Raw genomic sequence first — 5,667 nt, forward strand, 5'->3', positions numbered from 1 at the left:
ACTGATAAACTACCAAATTTCATTAACATTCGCTTACTAATCTAAAAGTTATAGCATGAAAACTATAACAATCACAAAATGGTTACGAGCCGAGTCAAAGGGACCAAGCCCTGGTTCAAAGAGTTAACCCATCACAATGTTTAACACTTCCAAGTTTAAAATAGTTCAACTTTATCTTCTTAAGAGTCCACCTGTAATATTTTAAAATCAAACCACAAGAAAAATCACTGCAAAACATCAAATAGGATGAAACTGTTACAAATTGTAACATTTAAAAGACATGGAATAAACCAGTATATTTTTAAAAAGATATAAAAAAATCATTACATTTCTAAAATTAGATGAAACTGGACAATAAAATAAATGGTTAAATAAGGAAGTTTAACAAGATTAATTCCTGGAGTAGGTATGGGAGAAATCAAAATAAAATAGCAAAAAACAGTTTTGAAATAAAATTTGTAGATAATGCAATCCGATTCTAAAAGGTTTTGGAACTTTGAAACGTAGAGCTAAAATTACAAACAAGATCCTTAGTTTATTTGTTCAAAGTATTAAAAGCGTAATAACTCTTAAACTATCTATGAAAATTACTATCTAATCTATCAGTTTAATACTCAGTTTTGTCTGTCCTTAAAATGCACACACACTTCATTTCAATGGATGTAAACAAAATGAAGATGTAAATATACCTTAGCAGACATTTTGTATAACATTAATAGCTTAAAGTTTTTAAAAATGTCTAACATTAGGTCAGAATAAAAAACGTTTATTTACTGACAGTATTAAGTACTATAAAAGTTTAGCTGTAACTAAACTAAAGCAAAAAACTTAAACAAGTTACTGTTAACTTATCTCTATATCAAATATAGTCAGTACTTGATAACAGCTTGACTAATGTTAGGCCTAAGACAAGTGGACTTTTAGATTTTGGTGTCTGCAATTAAATTATTTTGTATTATTCTAGAAATCCTGCATTTAAAGAAGTACTGTTGTAATAAAGATACTAATTTGACTGCAAATGTTTTGCAGATCTCTGCTAGTCCATCATACAATCAAAATTAAAATGGAAAAGTGTATACAATTTTGAAGGATTTAAATACTAAAACTTCTAGTCTAGATAGCCGTTATAAAACACTTGAGTTATTACAAACTCTGTACGATGTCCATATTTTGCTAAATAAAGTTTACAATTCTAAATTCCCTCACGAAATTTGTTGCTTTAGGATGAGTAGTTTTTAAATTGTAATAATTTTAAACTTGTTTTTTTTTTCATCATCTCTTACCTTTCATAAAATAATTACTGCATACAAGCGAGTGTTTTGTGGTTATACATGAAGCGTTACCAGGTTTGTCTTATTTTAACTCTTTCAGCACAGGCTCAGTCCCAGGAAACAACCTCAACCATTTGTGCTTGTTAGAGTTTAAGCTATAACTTTTAAATTAGTAAGCATATCCTCACAAACTTATCAGATCATCAATAAACATTACAAGGTTTTTGTATGAAGTTTTGAGCAGACTAAAGATACACCCTACCTCCACGAAATCTTGGTTCAAAAAAAAAAAAGAAATAGCATCCAAACATGTTAAAATGGCTGAGGAAGCCACTAGGGGTACATTCTGAGTTCCTGATTGGTTATTTATGTCATATATAGATGTAAGTGTATATAAGAGGTGGGCGGGGTGCCAATGTATTTCATTGATTACATGAGCAATATCTTAGCAAACTGAAAAGATAAGAGGCTCTTATTTTATATTCTAGCTTGTCAATATCAGTAATTTGAGTTCCTAATTTGCACAAAACTATAGACTTAGTATTTTGACATCACAAACATCTTATTTGAACCAGTGCTACATTCGACATACTACATGACACACAAAAATCGATATTTAATTGTTTTTTTAATATTTACTTTTAAATTAAGAAATTAAGGTATAATACTAAAATTTGAATTATAATCTACAGTTTGATACCAAACATATTGACATAAATTCATGAAATAGTAGTTCAATAAAATTTTGAATGTGAGTCAAATACAATGACATGGCCTTTCAACTGTGACCCATCTAGAAAGGGTTAAGAGAAAAATGATTTTGCAAGGAAGCATACTTGACTTATAACATTTTTCCTGTTGGAAAACTTGCATATTATAATGAGAGTTTGTATAACATGCTGTTTTTTAGGAACACATTCCACAAGTTATAGCAGATATACCTGTCCATATGCACATACATTATTACTATTCACAAACAAGTTCTTAAACTTATTTTTCTTAAAACATAGAACACTAAATGAAGAAGTATAGCAAACAATTACCTCTTCTAGTTGCAAACTAAGCCTTATCAAATTGCACACATAGAAGATCTGAAATGAAGTATTTTTTTTAGGTTTTAAAGGCTCAGAGAACCATGTGGGGGACATTCTGAGCTTTTGATTGATTATTCTCACATCATAGACAGAAGTATGTGTATATCAGCATTTCTAAAAATGGAAAGAGGTGGGTGGGGCCACTGCGTTTGAGTCAGTAAATGTAGCAATATCTCAGCAAATAGAAAAGATAGGAGATTCTTATTTTATATTCTAGCTTGTTAATATCTGTAATTTGAGTTCCTAATTTGTAAGAAACTATAAACTTTGTATTTGAACATAACAAACATCTAATTTGAACCAATGCTGCATTCAACATACCACGTGACACAAAAATTAATATTTAGATATAATACTAAAATTTGAATTATAATATACAATCTGATACCAAACTTATTGACACAAGTTCATAAAACTGATGAATAAAATTTTGAATTAGAGTCAATAAACATGATCATATGGCCTTTGACCCGTGACAATAGGGTTAAAGTGAAGTGCAACTAACATTTCATTTTGCACTCTTCAGCTTAAAAACTAACCACTTTCAGTTTGTGATCAATATTTTAATCGAACAATTGCATCATAATTACTGTATGCAATGCAATCATAAACTACGTTAACATCTGCCACACCAGACAAAATATGAAAGAAACAATAATAGTCTAGTGTACAGAAACGTAAGTATAATTGATCAAACTCAACACTACACAGTTCATCCAACTACAACTAATTTGTATCTGCATATTTGGGTTGTAACATTTAAGAAAACATATTTACATATTTGTGCAATTGAACGTTTTGAGCAGGAATGTTCATGTACCAATAAATAAATAGTTATTCCTTTTCCTATAAATACATTACTGATCTATTACCAATTATTTGAAAAATATGATTATAGTTTGATAAACAATTTTACAATTGAAATAAAAAAACAATTATGTAATTTTTACTGGTTAAAAGAAACATTTCAACTGTAAAGCTGTTTATATCAAATTTAAATCACCCATCTCTTAATACTAATGATTAAAGTATATTGGGCAAAAAGTTCTGAAACTGGTATAGCCAACAGCATCTGCACCATACACACTTGTACACAATAATTTTAATTGTAACTTCCTTATTTTGCCCACATTTTCTGATTACTGAATATTCCCACAGTATATACAATCCTTGACTTATGGAACAGAAGCAAAAATCTTAATGTAGGTCTTTCAATATACCTGCAGTAACGTTATTAATTGTACTGTAGTTAAAAAAATAGTGCATCTATTTCACATTTTCTTAATTAGATTGATAATAGAATAACCAGTATTTTAGTTAAACACAAATATATTAAATTAATGAGGAGTTCAAAGATTTGAATTATTTGTTGAACTGGGCTACACACAACAGATGTCTCTTAACCTAATAAAGTTATTACACCAATTATTTTTGTAGTTTTATAAAGGAAACTAAATGACGTTGAATCATTCATAAGGTTCAAGTTGAAAGGTTTATCGTGTACAAGTCAGAGAAACTCATCCCTTCACATTATAAGATGTTGTTTAGGTTTCATTCAGAATATGGCCTATTCAGTTTGATGTTTTTGTAAGGGAAATGGGAAATTATCAACATTTCATCGTAGAAAAAGGCATATTTATTGATGTTTTTCAAAATGTAAAAGATTTTGAAACCCATTTCCATAACTGCATACAGTAAGATTAAAGAACACTTAAAATATGAAAAACAATTTCAGTTAAGACTGTGCTACTTTTCTAATAGGGTGAAGGGTCATCCTTCTGAAAATTCAACATTCAAATAAGAATTTAAGACTATGATCACCTACTCGCCCCTGACAAGTGCATTTTCTCTTGGTGAGCAAGTCAAAACAGTGACTATTTTTTTTAGCAATTACCGTAGTTTACTTAATATTTGCAGGAATTATCTTTCATGGTTTTACACTGAAACTTGTTTTACGGGTTTTAACTTTTGTAGAAAAATTAAATTGAATATACATCAATTTTCCATTACATGAATTTAGAAAAGTTTTTAAGACATTCTGTTCTTCTGAGCAACATTTTTCATACTTACTATAAGCCTTTGTAATCACACTGTGCAATTGAATTGATGTGTTGATAATCCACCTACTAAAAGCAATGAACTTCTCTGGGCATGTTACTGCAGGTGCTACATGTACTTACCTGACTACAGCTTATGTCTCCTCATTGTTTGCTGTTTCCAGATTACAAGTTATTATCTGCATATAGCATATTGAGAACAGTTTCTCAAATGGCTATGCAGATATAAAATTACTTGCAATTTTTTGGCAACATCAAACAACGAACCATCACAACTTCATTACGTACCTCTCAAAAATGTCTTTGTGGAAATGTATAAAAATCATCTGAAAAAAATGTTTCCATTAGTGGTATGCCAACAAAGTTGTATTTGTTAGGAGACAGCCCACATACGGAGAACCACCACATGAACATTGACACCCAGACGGCCATTTTGAAACCAGTTCGTGCACATTGGCTTATTAAAGCCAAGAGGTAATTTGTAAATGATGCAAACTGATCTAATGAAGTTTTGTATGTTCCCATAGATTGTTGAGTGTAAAAAAACTTTTGTAATTTGACTCACGAATGTCACTTATACAGTGCTCCATTTCATTATCGTGCTAAAGAATAAATAATATTTACTTGTATATATCTATTTGGGTTTCATTTATCACTCGTAAAGACTTTATTTTGCTGGAACATTCCACAAAACTAGCAAATGTTAATTTCATGCAAATAATAAGTAACTTACGGTATCATTCAAAACTGAATGATTTAATATCTATTTTCCTTATTAAAAATAACTCAGTCCAGAAAAAAACCTGAGACTAGTGTGGAATTATCTAACACTAATTAACTTTAATTACATGATCTATTGGTAATGCATCATAAAATTATCATAAATCTGTTTCAGATTGTTTTAGTGATATAATATCAGCTTGTGTGACAAAAACAAAAATGGTGAAAGGCTCCATTCAAAGTATCATCCAAAATCTGTTCCTCACATAAAATGTATAGAAGAATTTTATGAAAATGCTCAGTGCCTAAAAGTTATAACTTTAATTAATTATAATTGAATATCATTAACACTAAACATGTCTTTGCTAAGGTGCACAAATTACTTAATTAGCATCATATATATATATATATATATATATATATATATATAATTATTTACTATCTATATACAACAACTATTACACGACTACAACTAAAAGATAACATAACTAAAACTAAACGAAAGTAGTTAGGTACGTTTAATTA

The 5,667-nt window shown here is 29.3% G+C and overlaps 1 protein-coding gene across 1 annotated transcript in view; it reads right to left on the bottom strand.

Annotated features, from left to right (window-relative positions):
• LOC106456956 (U1 small nuclear ribonucleoprotein 70 kDa-like) overlaps positions 1 to 5,667 on the bottom strand; it is a 39,973-nt gene that overhangs the window by 33,566 nt on the left and 740 nt on the right. The gene's annotated exons all lie outside the window — the stretch shown is intronic.

Source organism: Limulus polyphemus, unplaced genomic scaffold (assembly GCF_000517525.1).
Source record: "Limulus polyphemus unplaced genomic scaffold, Limulus_polyphemus-2.1.2 Scaffold274, whole genome shotgun sequence".
In the NCBI taxonomy this organism is placed as follows: Eukaryota; Metazoa; Arthropoda; class Merostomata; order Xiphosura; family Limulidae; genus Limulus; species Limulus polyphemus.